We start from the raw sequence: 19,146 nt of genomic DNA, 5'->3' as shown, positions 1-19,146 counted from the left end.
AACACTGGACTTTCTGGGAGCAACTTGAAAGGTAGGTCAGAACTGAGTATGTGACAATACAAGACATGATGTGTTGAGGAAACTGCAGGAGCAAAAGAAGAAAGATCAAATAGCTTAAAGTTTAAAGGAAGTGTACTTTATGAACACACAGGTCCCGGAAAGACAATTTAGATAGCAGATTATAGCAATTTTATGAATAGCCTTGAATGTTTGAATATGGAGTCAAAACAGGCAGTGGGAAACCAGTATGCTTTTGAATAAGTTAGTTGGTTGCATGATCAGAGCTGGACTTGGAAAAATCAATCTATCAATAAGATGTGGAATTATAGCAGGAGAGAGTAGAAATGTGTAGACAAGTGGGGGTGTTATTGAAACTGCTTATGAGTTAATAAGGGAGCTGGAAATTAGGGAATATTTTAGTGTAATATTGTGGAGGTAAAATGCATAGTGTTGGGCAACTGAGCGGCTATGGAAGGCATTAAATGTAGGAAAGTCAAAGATTATTTAGTTTTTGAGTCTAAAATGGAGAGATTACCGAATTTATTTTAAAAAGATTAGAAAGAAAATGACAAATTCATTTTAAATAATATTGACTTCCATAAAGATGAATCAAAATGAAGTTTGAATCCAATATGAGAACAATTTTCCAATATTATTCATGCATCAAATATTTTTAAATGATGATTATTATGACAACAAAATACCTAAAATGTTTATTTACTATATTATTTGGACTATACCATGTGAAATATATGAATCATAAAAATATTCATGGTAAATTTATATGAGCAGGGCAGACGTTTCCATGTTGTCAACAAGCCAAGTTTTATTTCAGTCTTCCTGGGTACATAGGAAGTCTACATTAGTTTAGCTGCTTTGACAGTCTGGGTTGTTCTTACTCTGTTCTGGCCTGGTCATAAATATCCCCCCCACAATAATCCATGATCTTTATTTCCTTCATGGTGTCCTTGGAGGACCCATGTTAATGATGGCAGCACTGCAAAAGGGAAGGAAGCTGAGCTGCCTGGTGAATGCTTGGAAGAGAGCTACCAAGGACTGCGCAGAACCCTAATTAGACTATGACATGAACTTTGGTGGAACTCCCCTGTTGTCCCAGCTACTCAGGAGGCTGAGGCAGGAGAATCACTTGAACCCAGGAGGTGGAGGTTAAAGTGAGCTGAGATCCCACCACTGCACTCCAGCCTGGGTGACAGAGCAAGACTCTGTCCCAAAAAAAAAAGTCTTTTTTTTTTTTTTTTGACAGATGAGATTTCACAGTTTTCATCACAGTCTGTATCTTAACTAATATAAAAGTGGCTATTTGAAGTGGGGACTTGTCTTAGCATAATCCAAAGGTATGTGGCATTGACTTAACAGATTACATCAAATGAGAAAAGTGATATTGAAGATTTTTAACAATCATAATTCATCTTTGCAATGGCAAAAATCATCACCTGCAATAATAGAGAAAAAAAACATGTTCCTGTCAGGTCAGCCAGCCTAGGGGATAAGACTAGAAAACAGGACTTAGAATACCAGAACTTATTATTGTGTGTTGGTGCTACAGGATGGACTTAGAAAACATATCATATGTGGTAGGTTAACACGTGAATAACCCAGCCAGTTTGTAATCAGTGATAAAGGGATAATGGGTTTTTGGGGGGTTAAAAAGCCACTGTTTCAAACTCCAAAGAATGAAAACGAAAGTTCTGATAAAATATCTCAGTTGAATAAGGAGAGAGAGAAAGAGAGAGAGAGAGATAACTTTGGGTGTAGTTAGTGATGAATGCAATGATGAAGAACATGTAGAAATGGAGCCTACTGAATTTGTAAAGGTATTTTATTATTAAAGAAACCATGAAGCTGGGCTAAAAACACCTTCAACTTTTGGAATCATTAGTCCTCTAGTTTTCCATGAGCCGGAGGGTTTAAAGGCAGTACAAGTCCAAAGGATGGTGTGCTCCAAAATATTGATTTCACATTTGGCCAAGGAGAATGACAGATAAGGCAGAGCTTCCCAGAGGGTAGAGCAAACAATAAACAGAATGGCAAACAATGAACAGAAAATTCCACCCAGATAAAACATTCAGGGCCCTAATAAATGTTGCTCATTTTAATTGTTGCAACCCAACAAATGGGCTTTTGTTAAGAACCTGAGTTTTAATTATAGTAAATTTGACATGATTCACTGAAGTTCGGAAAGGGAAAGTAATTTCAAAACTGAATAAAAAGATAAGATGCACATTATTATTGTTATACCTCTATAATATGTACTCTACCAGAGCCTTTATTGTTATTACAAAATGTACCATCTGCCCTCTTTCACAATAATGTGAAGCTGTTGACACATAAACACACACAAATGCACACACACACACAAATACTCATATACATTTTTCTAAGATATAGCTGCATATATACATGTTGAGAATTGGAACCTATATATGTACACATAAATATATTTATCTCTTCTGTATAAAGTAACATTGGAATATTTTGTTGATTTTCCATAGGCAGTAATAGGAATAAAAAACAAACTATTTTTGCTATTAAATATGACTTCTGGAAACAATGGTGGTGATTGCATAGGAATGAGGTGGAGATTTCCTAGTGAAATGGAAGTGCACAAACATAGGATCCCTATTACATATGAGATACTCTGCTTTGTGTTGAATACTTTTACTTATACATGATAACTAATGAATTAATACTATTATTTACATTTAAATGAGAGAATGGAGACAAAATGTCTCTTTTGCATTGCACAATTAAGTAACAAAGTGAGATATTGTATAAGAGAAAGAGGTACTTAATTTCCTCAATATAAAGATAACACAGAAATAAAACCACCTGCAGAATAACCAGATTACTCGAATGGATTCAGAAGCTATTTTTAGGGATCATTTTACAAGAAAGAGTTTAAAGTATTATATTTTACTCTCATCAGCAACATTTTTGTTGCCTGAAATTTAGATCAAAATACTGCATATTAGCTACCAGCACATTCAATTTCTATTTATTTGTTTGTAATATTTGTGGGTACATAGCAGGTATATATATTTATAAGGTACATGAGATATTTTGATATAGGCATACAATGTATAATAATAACATCATAGTAAATAGAGTATCCATCACTGCAAACCTTTATCCTTTCTTTGTGTTATAAGCAATCCAATTATATTCTTTCTGTTATTCTAAAATGTATAATAAATTTGTGTTGACTGTACTCACTCTGTTGTGCCATAAAATAATAGATCTTATTCATTCTATCTAACTATATTTTTGAATGCACTAGCCATCCTTACTTTCTTCCCACCCCCACTACCCTTCCCAGCCTCTGGTAATTATCATTCTATATCTTCATGAGTTCACTTGTTTTAATTTTTTAGCTCTCACAAATAAGTTAGAACATGCAAAGTTTGTCTTTCTGTGTCTGGCTTATTTCACTTAAAATAATAACTTCCAGTTACATCCATGTTGTTGCAAATGACAAGATTTCATTCTTTTTTATGGCAGGATGGTTCTCTATTGTGTATATATACCACATTTTCTTTATCAGTTCATCTGTTGATGGACACTTAGGTTGATTCCAAATCTTGACTATTGTGCTATTGCTAGTAGTGCTTCAGTGAACAAGTGAATGCAGCTGTCTCTTCAATATAGTGATTTTCTTTCTTTACCTAACAGTGAGATTGCTGGATCATATGGCAGCTCTATTTTCAGTTTATTGAGGAACCTCCAAACTGTTCTCCATAGTGGTTCTACTAATTTACATTTCCACCAATAATGTACAAGGGTTCCCCTTCCTCCACACCCTTGCCAGCATTCATTACTGCCTCTTTCCTGTATAAAAGTTATTTTAAATGGGGTGAGATATCAAAACTATTGCAATGATGTTAAGCCCTTTTCATATGCCTGTTTACCATTTACATGTCTTCTTTTGAGAAATGTCTGTTCAGATCCTTTGCCCATTTTAAAATGGGATTATTAGATTTTTTCCTATTTAGTTGTTTGAGCTCTTTATATATTCTGCTTATAAATCCCATGTCAGATACATAGTTTTCAAATATCTTCTCCCATTCTGTGAATTGTTTCTTTGTTGTGCCGATTGTTTCTTTTGCTGTGCAGAAGCTTTTTGACTTCATATGATCCTGTTTGTTATTTTTTGCTTTGGTTGCCTGTGCTTATGGGGTGTTACTCAAGAAATCATTGCTCAGTCCAATGTCCTGGGGAATTAACCAATGTTTTCTTGTAGTAGTTTCATAGGTTGAGGTCTTAGATTTACATTCGTAATCCATTTTGATTTGGTATTTGTATATGGTGTGAGATAGCAGTCTTGTTTCATTCTTTTGTATATGGATATTCAGTTTTCACAGCACCATTTATTGAAGAGACTCTTTCCCTTAATATATGTTCTTGCAACCTTTGTAGAAAATAAGTATACTGTAGATGTTTGGATTTATTTCTGGGTTCTGTATTCTGTTCTATTGATCTCTCTCTGTTTTTATGCCAGTATCGTGCTGCTTTGGTTACTATATCTCTGTAGTATAATTTGAAGTCAAATAATGCAATTTCTCATTTTGTTCTTTTTGCTCAGGATGGCTTTGGCTATTATGGGTCTTTTGCAGTTCTATATAAATTTTAGGATTGATTTTGCTATTTCTGTGAAAAATATCATTGGTATTTTGATAGGGCTTGTATTGAATCTGTCGATTGCTTTAGGTAGTATGAACATTTTAACAATATTCATTATTCCAATCCATAAACATAGACTATCTTCCCAGTTTTTTGTGTCCTCTTCATTTTATTTCATCAGTATTTTATCGTTTCCATAGTAGAGATTTTTCACTTCTTTGATTAATTCCTACATATTTTTCTGCATAGGTATCGTAAATGGGATTACATTTTTAAGTTTTTTTTTCAGATCGTTTGTTGGCATATAGAAATTCTACTGATTGTTTAATGTTGATTTTGTACCCTGCAACTTTCCTGAATTTATTGATCAGTTCTCATAGTTTTTTGGTGGAGTGTTATGGCTTTTCCAAATATAAGATTATATACTCTGCAAACAATAATTTGACTTATTTTCTATCCAATTTAGATGCCCTTTATTTCTTCCTCTTGTCTGGTTGTTCTAGCTAGGACTTCGGTACTATGTTAAATAACAGTGGTGAGAATCGGCATCATTGTCTTTTTCAAGATCTTAGAGGAAAGGCTTTCAGTTTTTTTCTATTCAGTATGATACTAGCTGTGAATCTGTCATATATGGCTTTCATTGTGTCAAGGTATGTTCTTTATAGTTTTTTGAAGGTTTTTAAAACTCATCAAGTGATGTTGAATTTTATCAAATGCTTTTTTAGCATCAACTGAAATGATCACATGGTTTTTTACCTTAATTCTGTTGATATAAGGTATGACATTGATTGAGTTGCATGCGTTCAACCGTCCTTGCATCCCTGGGATAAGACCCACTTGGTCATGTTGACTTATCTTTTTATTGTGTTACTGAATTTTGGTTGTTAGTATTTATTGAGGATAGTCATCAGGGACATTTGCCTGTAGTTTTCTTTTTTTGATGTGTCTTTATTTGGCTTTGGTTTTAGTGTAATACTGGCCTTGTAGCATGAGTTTCGAAGTATTACCTCCTCCTCTATTTTATTCAGAATAGTTTGAGTAGGATTGCTGGGTGTTTTTTTATTATTGTTTGGTAAAGTACAGCAGTGATACCATTGAGTCTTGAATTTTTCTTCGCTGGGAGGCTTTTTATTATGACTTTTATCTCATTATTTGTAAGTGATCTCTTCAGGTTTTGCTTTCGTCATGTCTCAATCTTACTAGGTTGTATGTGCTTAGGAATTTACTCATTTCTTGTAGGTTTTCCAATTTATTGGGCATATGCTTGCTCATAGTAGCCTGTAATAATCTTTTGAATTTTTGCAGTATACAGTTGTAATGTCCCCTTTTTCATCTCTGATTTTATTTATTTGGGTGTTCTCTCTTTTTTTCTTAATCTAGGTAAATTTTGTTAATTTTATTTATCTTTTCAAAAATCTTTTTTTGTTTCATTTACCTTTTGTAATTTTTTTCATTTCAATTTCATGTATCTCTGCTCTCACTTTCATTATTTCTTTTCTTCTACTAATTTGGGGTTTAGTTTGATCTTTCTTTTCTAGTTCTTGAATATAGATTGTAAGGTTACTTATTTGAAGTTCTTCTATGTTTAATGTAGGTGCTTATTGGTACAAACTTTGATTTTAGTATTGCCTTCACTTTATGCCATAGGTTTTGGTATGTTGTGATTCCATTTTCATTTGTTTCAAGAATTTTTAAAATTTCTTAATTTCTTCATTGACCCACTGGTCTTCCAGGAGCATATTGTTTAATTTCCATATGTTTGACTAATTTTCAAAATTCCTCTTGCTATTGATTTCCAGTTTTATTCTTTAGTGGTAAGAGACGACACCTGATATAATTTAAATTTTTGAATGTTTTAAGAATTTTGAATATTTTGTGGCCTAATATATGGTCTATCCTTGAGAATAATCCATGTGCTGAGAAAAAGAATGCATATTCTTCAACCATTAGACAAAATATTCTGTAAATATCTATTAGGTCCATTTGGTCTATAGTGTGATTAAGACTGATGTTTCTTTGTTGTTTTTCTGTCTGGAAGACCTGTCCAAAGCTGAAAGTGGGTGTTAAAGTCTCCAGCTACTACTGTATTGAGGTCTGTCTCTCTCTCTTCAGCTTTATTAATATTTGCTTTATATGTCTGGGTGCTCCATTGTTGGGTGCATATATATTTACAATAGTTTTATTCTCTTGCTGAATTGACCTTTTTTGTTATGTAATAAACTTTTTTTGTCTTTTCTTACAGTTTTTGCCTTGAAATCTATTTTGTCTGATATAGGTATAACTACTCCTGTCCTTTTTTCATTTCCTCTTACATGGTGTCTCTTTTTTATTCCTTTATTTTCAGTCTATTTGAGTCTATAGGTGAATTGTATTTCCTATAGACAACAGATATTGGGTCTTGTTTTTAAATCTATTAAGCTACTCTATGTCTTTTGATCGGAAAGTTTAGTCCATTTACATTCAGTGTTATTATTGATAAATAAGGACGTACTCTTTACTCTTGCCATTTTGTTATTTGTATTCTGTGTGTGTGTGTTTGTGTGTGTGGGTGTGTGTTTGTGGTATTCTCTGCCTTCTTTCCTTCCTTCCTGTATTTTTTTAGTGAGGATGATTTTCTCCGGTGTATCTTTTAATTTCCTGCTCTTTATCTTTTGTGTGTTTTTTTCTTTTGAGGTTACCATGATGCTTGCAAATACTATCTTATAACCCATTATTTAAACTGATTACAATTTAATACTGACAGCACAAACCAACAAACAAAGAGAAAACTAATAAAACTCTACACTTTAACTTCTTCCCTCTGCTTTTTAACTTTTCATTGTTTCTATCTACATCTTATTATACTTTGTCTTGAAAAAGTGTAATTATTTCTTATTGGTTTGTCTGTTAGTCCTTCTGCTGAAGATATAGTTTATACACTATAAGTACAGTGTTATAATATTCTGTTTTTTCTATACTTACGTTTACTAGTGAGTTTTGTACCTTCAGATGATTTTTTTACTGCTAATTAATATGCTTGTCTTTCCGATTGAAAAATCTCCCTTTAGCATTTCCTGTGGGACAGATCTGGTGTTAATGAAATCTCTCAGTTTTTGTTTAGAAATGTCTTTATTTCTCCTTCATTTTGAAGGATATTTTCACTAGATACACTATTCTATGATAAGGTTGTTTTTTTTTTTTTTTTCTTCAGCACTTTAAATAAATCATGTCATTCTCTCCTGGCCTGTAATGTTTCCACTGAGAAGTCTGCTGCCAGATGTACTGAAGCTCCCTTATACATTATTTGTTTCTTTTCTCTGGCTGCTCTTAGGGTACTTTTTCTTATCATTGACTTTTGGCAATTTATTAAATGCCTTGAGGTAGCCTTCTGTGGATTAAATCTGCTTGGTGTCCTACAACCTTACTGTACTTGACTATTGATACCTTTCTCTAGGTTTGGGAAGTTCTCTGTTATTATCTGTTTGAATAAACTTTCTATCATGATCTGTCTCTCTGCCTCCTCTTTAGGGTCAATAATTCTGGGATTTGCGCTTTGAGACTATTGTGCCCTTTTGAGGCTATCTTGTAGGGGTGTTTTATTCTTTTTTATTCCTTTTTGTTCATCTCCTCTCACTGTGGATTTTCAAATAACCTATTTTCAAGCTCACTAATTCTGTCTTCTGCTTGATCAGTTCTGCTGTTTAGTGTCTCTGGTGCATTCTTCAATATTTCAGTTGCATTTTTTAGCTCCAGCATTTTTGTTTGATTCTTTTTAAGTTATTTCAACCTCTTTGTTAAATTTATCTGATAGCATTCTTAATTCATTCTGTGTTATCTTGGATTTCATTGAGCTTCCTCAAAACAGTAATTTTTAATTCTCTGTCTGAAAGGCCACATATTTCTGTCTCTCTGGGATTTGTCCTTGGTGCCTTATTTACTTCCCTTGGTGAGGTCATGTTTTCCTGGATGGTCTTGATGCTTATGGATGTTTATCATTGCCTGGGTATTGAAGAGTTGGGTATTACTTGTAGTCTTCACAATCTCAGCTTGTGTATACCTGTCATTGTTAAGAAGACTTTCCAAGTATTTGAATGGACTTGGGTATTGTGATCTAAGTCCTTGGTCACTGCAGGCACATCTGCTTTAGGGGGCACCTGAAGCCTAGTAATGCTGTGGCTCTTGCAGACTCATAGCAGTACTACCTTGGTGGTCTTATGTAAGATCCGGGAGCATTCCTTGGGTTACCAGGCAGAGACTCTTGTTTTCTTCCCTTACTTCCAAACAAAATGGACTCTCTCTTTCTATGCTGAGCTGTCTGAAGCTGAGTGAGGGAAGACACAAGCTCCCATGTGGCCACCACCACTGGGACTAAAATAAGTCATTCCCAAGGCCAGAATAGCCCTGGGTTTTGCCCAGGGCCTGCAGTGACCTCTGCCTGGCTATCGGCTATGTTTACTCAAGGCACAAGGGCTCTACAATCAGCACATGGCAAATCCAGCCAGGCTTGTGTCCTTCCTCTTAGGAAAACTAGTCCCCCTTGGCACCAGGCAGGTCCAGAGATTCCATCCCGGAGTCAAGTCCTGGATTGGGAACCTGAGGAATCTATCTGGTGCTCTATTCTACTGCAGTTGAGCTGGCATCCAAGGCACAAAATGAAGTCCTTCCCACTTTTCCCTCCCCTTTCCTCAAGTAGGGAAGTCTCTCCCCATGGTCACCTTGGCCCCAGTCCCATGGCAAGTACTGCCTGGCTACTGCCAACATTCACTCAAGGCCCAAGGGCTCTTCAGTCAGCTTGTGGTGAATGCTGCAAGTCTTCAATCTCCCCCTTCAGTGAAGTGGGCTTCCCTCTGGCCAAGGGCAGGTCCAGAAATGCTATTCAGAAGCGAAGGCCTGGAATCAGGGACACTAGGAATCTGCTTGGTACTTAATGCTACTGTGGCCGACTTGGTACATGAGCTGCAAGACAAAATCCTTTCCTTTTCCTTTCTTCAAGCATTAGGAGTTTCTCCCCAGTCACCCCAGCTGGAAATTTCCTGGGTCACACCTGAAGCCAGCATGGCTCTGAGTCTTACTCACTAAGGCCCACAGTGAGTACTACCTGGCTACCACTGCTGATTATTCAGGGCCCAAGAGCTCTTTATTCTGCAGGTGATTAATTCTTTCAGGACTGGGTCCTTCCATTCAAGGTAGTGGTTTCTTTTCTGGCCAACGGTGTGTTAGAAACATCACCTGGAAGTTAGGTCCTGGAATGGGACCATCAAAACTCTGCCTGGTGCCCTATTTTACTATGACTGAGCTGAAAGCCAAGTTACAAGACAAAGTTGTCTTTACTCTCCCCTCTTCTCTCCTCAAGCAGAGGGAAGGTGTCCTCCCCAGAGTTGTGAGCTGTGCTACCGGGAGTTGGGGGAAGGGTGACACAAGCACTCCCTTGGCTGCCCCAGCTGGTGTCTCACTAGGTCACATGTACCTCAAGTCCACTGGCTCTGAACCCAGCAGAGCACCAGCACCTGCCCAGAAATTGCAGTCCTTGTGGCCTAGATGGCCTTTCAAGTGTATTTAGGACCCCAGAACCCCTTAATTTGTGGTGGCAGGGCTTGCTGAAACTCAGGTCTGATTGCTGGGATGGATGACTTGCTTCTAGATAAGTCTGGTCTAAATGCTTCTTGCATGGGCACTAGCTGAGTTCTGCCTCATTTTGCTTTCCACTGTGACAGGGCAGCACTGAGTTCTAATGCAAAGTCCCAAAATTACTGCACTCTCCTTCCCCCAAGTGCACAGATTTTCTCTCCTGTCACATGGTTGCTGTCAGTAAATGTGGGATGGGTTGTGTAAGCAATTCAGGGCTGTCTTTCTTACCTTCTTCTGTGCTTCTTTCTTTAATTTGATGTAAATACCAGGTACTGTGATTGCTCATCTGATTTTTGGTTCTTAAGAAGGTGGGTTTTGTGTGTGTGTGTGTGGATAGTTGTTCAATATGGTGTTCCTGTTGGGGCGATGATTGTTGGAAGCCTCTATTTGGCCATCCTGCTCTGCCATGTCCACCCAGCACATTCATTTTTGAAATAAATTTCTTTGAGGACCATTGAAAGTGTGATTTAGTGTATCGTATTTCATTTTGTTTGGAAAGATGCTGAAGCATATAGCTGATTGTAGTAGCTTTATAAATCCTGCAATTACCAAGCTAAAATCTGAATATTAGAAAATTATCAAAGGGCTCTTTTATAGATAATGACTAATTTTGTGGATGATTTTATAATTCATTGGTCTAGATTCTTTCAAACATTGCTTACTAAAATATCTCTAGATAAATTATGGGTGTGTGGCTTTAATGGGAATATTATCGTATGTGCAATTAGAACAGCAGTTCCCAACCTTTTTGGCACCAGGAACTCATTTCCTGGAAGACACTTTTTCCATGGAAGGATGGTGCAGCAGGGGGTGGATAGTTTCGGGAATAAAACTGTTACACCTCAGATCATCAGGCATTAGAGTCTCTTAAGAAACTGGCAGCCTAGATCCCCCGCATGCGCAGTTCACAATAGGGTTCACGAATCTGTGAGAATCGAATGTCCTTGCTGATCTGACGTGGGCACAGTTCAGGCGGAAATGCTCACTTGCCTGCTGCTCACCTCCTGCTGTGCATCCTGCTTCCTAACAAGCCATGGACCGCTACCAATCCCTGACCCCGGGATTAGGGACCCCTGATTTAGATGTTATTTTTGGTCGGGCGTGGTGGCTCACTCCTGTAACCCCAGCACTTTGGGAGGCCAAGGCAGGCGGATCTCTAGGCCAGGAGATGGAGACATCCTGGCTAACACGGTGAAACCCTATCTCTACTTAAAATACAAAAAAGTAGCCGGGCGTGGTGGCGGACGCCTGTAGTCCCAGCTACTCCGGAGGCTGAAAGAGGAGAATAGCTTGAGCCTGGGAGGCGAAGTTTGCAGTGAGCCGAGATTGTGCCGTTGCACTCCAGCCTGGGCGACAGAGGGAGACTCCATCTCAAAAAAAAAAAAAAACAAAAAAAAAACAAAGCTTATTTTTAAAAATTAGCTCAACCACTGATTGAATTCTACATCTTGCTTTTGCTGTCAAGAATCTGAAGTGATATCTGAGACACATAACATACACTTATTTGGTAAAATGGTACTTACAAAAAGATTTATATATCTATATCAATACAGCCTAGAATACAGGGCAGCAGTATAAATACAAACTTGTAAAAGAATGACCATTTAGATAGACTATAAATACAGTAATGTTGTTAATATTTTAAAAATATAGTAGAAAAGAATAATCATAACTTTGTTTTCAAAACATTTTAATGTTAAAATCAATGCATTGCTTACAGTAAAAGACAAAATGTAATTAAATGTACTAAAAAATTTTAGAACAGTGGTAAGTTTTGAGTTAAAGATAAACCTCCAAGGTTTTTTTTTTTCTAGATTTTTGTGTACTGTACTACCATGGCCCACTGCATAATGCAGTGCTCTGATTTTTCTAAAAGTGGTAGAGTATATCTCTTATGAATAACATTTAATATGTTATATTCTTTGTGTTAAAAATATTACAGCCCAAAGATTTTCAGTTTAAGAAATGTAAAGGTAAAATTGATTGACAAAGAAATGAAAAGCCAAACTATTATCTTATATATTTGCTTTTATATTATTTCGAATAAACTACCAATTTCATACATTTTACTAAAATTACTTAATATTCTGACACCTCTAAGTTTAGAAGAAATCTCTAAATTTTTGGTAGTTATGGTATTCTTTATAATATGTCTACATGTCTCTAACAATACATCGCTCAGATTTCTTTGTATATTATTTAATTTTTTTGTTTATAATGACTTTGTTTAAAAGCCAGGTTTCTAAATTGAGAAGATAACTATAAAGATTAAGTAGTTAAAGTTATGCATTAAATTATTTACAAATTCAAACATATAATTAGAACACCCGAGAATACTTAATACAGCTTGAATGTAACTTGAGATTATGCTTTAATTTAACATAAATTTTAGATTCAACCAAAAACCATCTAAGAACTACATGCATGCTTCTAAAACTGCATTAATCTTGTTTGCAGATAATTCTATTTATGTTAAAAGAACTGCCTACAAAATTACTTGCAATTATTTTTATAAGAGTAAATATTGTCAGGAAATGTGCTTTTAAAAAATGTCAAAAATAAAGTAAAAGCGAGAACTCTGCTAATAGTGCTATAGAAGTAAATTAGTGTTTGTGCTTGAATATAACTCATCAGGTTTTGCTGTGATAGTGCTACATAACAAAAAAATCTGAAACTCAGTGTGTTACAGAAACTAACATTTATTAATTGCTCATAGATCTATGCATTTATTACTTCTTTTCTACCTCACTATACTGTGATTTGCTAAGATTCTATATGCTAAATTCAGCTAAGACCTGCCTAAGGCTGAGTGCTAAGATTGAAACTATTCCACATTTCTCCTCATTCTGAGACACAGACTAAAGGTTCACCTCTCATCTTGGACATGGGGTTTTCATGAAACAGGAAAGAACACAAGAGGTAAACAGAAACACACACCACCTATTACTGTTTCTGCTTACAACTAGCACATATTACTTTAGCTCAGGGGACATCTGTCTTCTTTCAGGAATTCATCAGGAATATTTCTACCCCCAAGGTATTTCAAGTTGCAGTTTTATCCAATTCTATTCCATTATTAAAAATGGGTTGAAAATTTTGAAGTCTACAGTAATAGTCTAATTGCTGAGCCCTACATATCTCCAATGTCAGTGTCACATATCTCAGGTTTTGTTGTGGCAGCATCCCACCTCTGTCACCAATTTCCATAATAGTTTGGTTTTGTTATAATTCTACATAGTATTCAATCCCCAAACTCTTTGTCTTACAATACCTTGAATTTATTTCTTGCTTCCACTGTTTAAAGATTTGCTGTAGTTCTTCAGAACTCTATTGTAAGCCTGCTAGAACTTGGTGAACTTGAATGTAGGATGCAAGTTGGGTACAGGACAGCTCCACATGTCCCCTCACTTTGGAAACCAAGACAAAGGAGAGTATCTTATATAAGACTTGTTCTCTTGGTAAAAGAAAGAAATCTAGGTGAAAGAAAACTTGGTAAAAGAAAGAAAACTGATTATGTCTCTGAGAATCTCTGCATAGTACAGGCAAACTCTGCTGTCCATATTCCCCTGTCAAAATTAGTTACCTAGCTAAGGCAAAAGTCAGGGAAAAGGTAGACTGTTTTTCTCCACACTAAACCATGGCAAGAATGGGAAAGAAAGGACCATGAATAAATTCATACAACCTACACACTGACTAAACTAGATAAATACCCCTGCATTTTTCATGTTGTTGACATTAGTCTAACTTATTTGAAAAATCAGTACTATTACAATAATTTCACTAAACTAGATAAAACCATTATCACGTTAACTCATTGTGGCTTTGTGTTTTGCAAATTTAATGCTATCATCTTGTACACAAATCATATATTTTAAATATATGGTTTTCAATCTCCATATAATAAAATGATGCAAAGAAGCTTGATATTTCTAAAAATAATGGCTGAGGCATCTCTTATTAAATAATAATTATAATTATAGTGATAAATACTTAAAGAGTATCATAATATTCAAATCAGGTAAGTGTTTTTAACAAAATTGTTTGTTTCACTGATCAATTTCTCCAACTATATATTATCTTGTGTTGGAAGATAAAATTGCTAATATATTCAGTTCTTTAAAGGTTTGTAACAGTGATGGCTTGAGGATTTTTACTTGCTTGTTAATTATTAATGTACACATAAACTCACTGAAAAATGAAGCTGTGTTTGCCTACATGCTTAATGCCATTCTGCCTATATTTTTATCACCAGGAAAGAATGTGTGCAATAATTGCAATCCTTATACTTCATCTTTTGCAAGCATCTATCAAAGTTATGAATAAAAAATATTCTACAGTAATTTTGAAACAAATCTGTGGTCAAGCAGTTAGACCTACCTATGTGTATATTTTACTTTTAAACTTATTTGAATATGAAAGATATCTTAGTCTGTTTGTGCTGCTATAACAAAATGCTTAAGACTGCTGGATAATTCATAAAAAACTATTTTTTTTTTCACGTATCTGGAGGCTGGGAAGAGTAAGATAAAGGCACCAACAGGCTTGCTTTTCTGGTAAAGACTGTTCTCTACTTCCAAAATGGTGTCTTGTTGCTGCATTTTCCAGAGGGGAGAAATGCTGTGTCTTCATATTGGAGGAAGGCAGAAGAGCAAGGGAGCTGAAGGCTGCATGAAGCCACTTTTATAAGGACCTTAATCTCATTTATGAGGGAAGAGCCCTCATGACTTAATCACTTCTTAAAGGCCCACTTCTTAATAATATCACATTGACCATTATGTTTCAATACCTGAATTTTGGAAAAAACACTTTCAAACTATAGCAACAGGTTATTAATTGCTTTACATCAATATTTTATTAAAGTATGTTATAAACTAAATTTGATGTATATATTAGAAATTAAAATCTTTGTTCAAAACATGTATTAAGCAAGCACAATAGGATGAAGACTATGTATATATGTATATATGTGTATATATATATGTAGTATTCAAATATATGTTATATTTTAAACTTATGCCAATCTTAATAGTTTTAAAATTACATCAAATGTTTTTGTACCTTTCACTAAGTCTTAACCATTTGCTTAGGGAATAGATGAACTAGATAACAAAATTAAAGAAATTCTACTACAACTTGAAACAGTAACTGCTAGTTACAGCTACTCACTTCCAATTGAAATACCCCTGAAAACACAGCAACACAAGGCTATAAAACAACAGAAAACTGTGAACACTGGTCAAGGATTTGCGAGGAGTCTGAAAAACTGTCACCAACCACAGCAGAGATAGAACCTCAAAGCATAAAATGAAAGGTGTTAACAAGATGATGGTAGATTTCTATGCATTCCCAGAGAAAACACATCTTCTTAGACTAGAAAATGGAAATATCTATTCTTTTCTCCACCCAAAAAATACATGCACACATCATACAGGGCCAGTTTTCCTTCCTTCCTTCCTTCCTTCCTTCCTTCCTTCCTTCCTTCCTTCCTTCCTTCCTTCCTTCCTTCCTTTTTCTTTCTTTCTTTCTTTCTTTCTTTCTTTCTTTCTTTCTTTCTTTCTTTCTTTCTTTCTTTCTTCTTTCTCAGGAATATGACAACATTGGTGCTCTAGCTCCTCCTTATTTCTGTTTCAGGCCTTATGTGGGCATCCAGTGACCTGTTACATATTAGGATGTGAAGTTCATTACAGGGAAAAGAAGAGCTAGAAAAAGTTGGAGGGGTGGTATGCTAGGGGTTACAGGGGCTCATGCACTGTTTCTGCAAAGGAAAGAACTGCAGCCTGCTTCAAATATTCCAGCAATAAATTTCTATCTTGAAAAAAAAGAAAGTCCTTTAATTTCAGTAAAATTAAGTGTGATATATGAACCTTAAACAACAGAGATCTGGAAATACATATTTTATGATCGAGGCTCATTTTTGCCTCAAAGAATTACAAAAACAGAAATAACTTACCCATACTGTTTATGTCAAAACCTAAGCCAACTCATACTGCTCTGCATTGTAGGATTAGCAAAGAGCAACTGAATTTTATCATAAAATCAACAAAAAATAATCAACATAAAAATGACATAGCAATGAACATAAATAAGAAAAATATATGCATTCTCAAAAATTCAAGAAAATACTGACCTTAAAATTAGAGGAAAAATGAGATTATAACAATACATCTAAATAGAAAGGTATTTGGTAAATAATAATAATAAAAAGCACAGAGAGAGAGAGGAAAACAAAGTCAAAGAGAAAAAAATATCTCTTTAAGATATGATAATATTATGAGGACAATTTTAAAAGTTCCTAAAATTTTATACCTATTTTTGAATGAAAACTACATAAAATAGAATCAGTGATATAGATGACAACTGTAAAAATGCCTCATAATTTAGGGAATAAACACAAATAATTAGAATGACATAACATTAGTGTAATAAATAAATATGGGGCCGGGCACAGTGGCTCACGCCTGTAATCCAAGCAGTTTGGGAGGCTGAGGCGGGCAGATCCCTGGAGCTCAGGAGTTCAAGACCAGCCTGGCCAACATGGTGAAATCCCATCTCTACAAAAAATATAAAAATTAGCTGGGCACATGCCTGTAATCCCAGCTACTCAGGAGACTGAGGCAGGAGAATCGCTTGTACCAGGGAAGCAGAGGTTTCAGTGAGCCGAGATCGCGCCACTGCATTCCAGTCTGGGTGACAGAGCAGGACTCCGTCTAAAAATAAATAATTAAATAAATAAATAAATAAATGAAATATGAGATATTGAGAGTGTGACAACAATATATAACACATATTCAGGACAGAGAATGAGGTGCAACCATGGATAATATTTATCCCTGAAAATAAAATTAAAGCATGTGGAATAGTTGAAATAATCTATAGTGTTATAAATATGTATTGACTAAGAGAAATAGCAAAAACAATTCTTGGAAGAGCACAAACATAGAAATATTTTATAATAATAATCTAGTTACAGGAACTATGTTTTTTCATTAACGGAATTTGAAAGGACAATCAAATGTATACATTTTAAATCATTTCTAATAAAATTTCCAGTTTTGACAGGGTGAGAAGGAGAAATGAGTGAGTGTAACCAAAAACACATTGAAAAGAATATGAGAGTGCCTTTTATAGCAGACATTAATATGTACAATGAAATTATAATAAATAAATTCTGATTTGGGTGAATTAGGGATTTGCCTAATAATAACATGGTTTATTTATCCCTTAATACCTGCTTGGTACTATTCATAGTGTTTGACATAAATGAACTCGGTTAATGTGCAAAACCATCCTTCGATGAATGCCCTTGTCTTAGTTTTATATTGTTACCCCAACAAGTTACCTTAACAGTATTGGCTTAGAAGAAAACAAGTTTACTATTTTGCAGCTTCTGTAAGTGATATGTCCCACAAAGGTGTTTTGTTGTTGTTGTTGTTGTTGTTGTTGTTTGCCTAAAATCTAGGCATCCCAGGGCCATGGTCCTTACTGGAGACTCGGGAAGAATTGACTTCCAACTTCAATCTGGTCGTTGGTCGAATTCACTTTCTTTTTGTTGTAAGTCTGAAGTCACCATTTCCTTGCTGGCTGTCAGCCGGGCATCCTTCTCAGCTTTTGAGGCTGTCCACAGTCCTTGATATGTGTCCTCTTTCTCCAACTTCAAAGCCAAAATAAGTATACAAGGCACTAAGTGATTACATATTCACCAAGGACACATAGCCAAAGGTAGAGAAGTTGCATTTTGAAACTGAGTATTCTGGCACAAGAGTCCATGATAATCATTACTATATCATAAAAAAAAAAAGTGCTGAGACGCACATCCTAGCACAACACTGAATGTGATAGACAATTCAAATAACCCCAAAAATCAGGAAAATTGCTAGATCCCCATGACACAGCATTCACCAACATTAATTCCAGAGGTATGAAATGTAATACGTAAACGTAAAAATAACATTTTAAAAGCTACTAGCTTTGGCCTGTTGCAGGGGCTCCCGTCTGTAAAACCAACATTTTGGGAGGCCACAGCAGGAGCATCACTTGAGGCCAGGAGTTTGAGACCAGCCTGGGGAACATAAGGACATCCTGTCTCTACAAAAACATTAAAAAATAATAGCCTGGTGTGGTGATGTGTGCTTGTGGTCCCAGCTACTTAGGAGGCTGAGATGGAAGAACTTCTTGGGTCCAGGAGTGTGAGGCTGCAGTAAGCTGTGATTGTACCTCTAAACTCCAGCCTGGAAAACAGAACAAGACTCTGTCGCAAACAAAACAAAACAAACAACAACAACAACAACAAAACTAGTTTCTATCTCATCTTGGAATAAGAAATGCATAAATAGCTAAGAAAAAAATACAGAACAAAACAGTGTTAACTTTGTGTACATTAAAGTTATAAGTATTATATTTCCAAACCCATTATAAAGGGGAAAATCAAATCCTTAGGTAAAATTTCTCAATAAAATAAGACTATCAACGTATTATCTTTTTCTGACAAACAGAATCTTCCCAAAAATTTACATTAGATCTCATTCTCAGAGATGAATTATTCCCTTTGAAGTCAGAAAGCACAAAATAATGCTTTCCATCATTGCTTGGGTTAAACATCATAAAAGAGGTCCTAGTGAACCCAGAAAGTAAAAAATGAAGGAAAAAAAGAAGTCAGAAAGAAACAGAACTATCGTAATTTACTGGCAAGATAATTGCTTGCAAACAACACCTAAGACAACATACGATAATATAACATAAGAGTTCCACAAGTTTTCTGGTGTAACACAAAAGTCAATATTTACAAGTCAATTGCATTCCTAATACCAGCATAAATCATTAGAAAAACTCACAGATAAAAAATGGGATTTCCTAAGATTTCCCTACTCCAACTCTTAAAACTTTTCTAGTCCTTTATTTCAG

Source organism: Gorilla gorilla, chromosome 6, assembly GCF_029281585.2.
Source record: "Gorilla gorilla gorilla isolate KB3781 chromosome 6, NHGRI_mGorGor1-v2.1_pri, whole genome shotgun sequence".
NCBI lineage: Eukaryota > Metazoa > Chordata > Mammalia > Primates > Hominidae > Gorilla > Gorilla gorilla.
The sequence above is the reverse complement of the archived record's forward strand: the minus strand, read 5'-3'. Positions refer to the sequence as shown.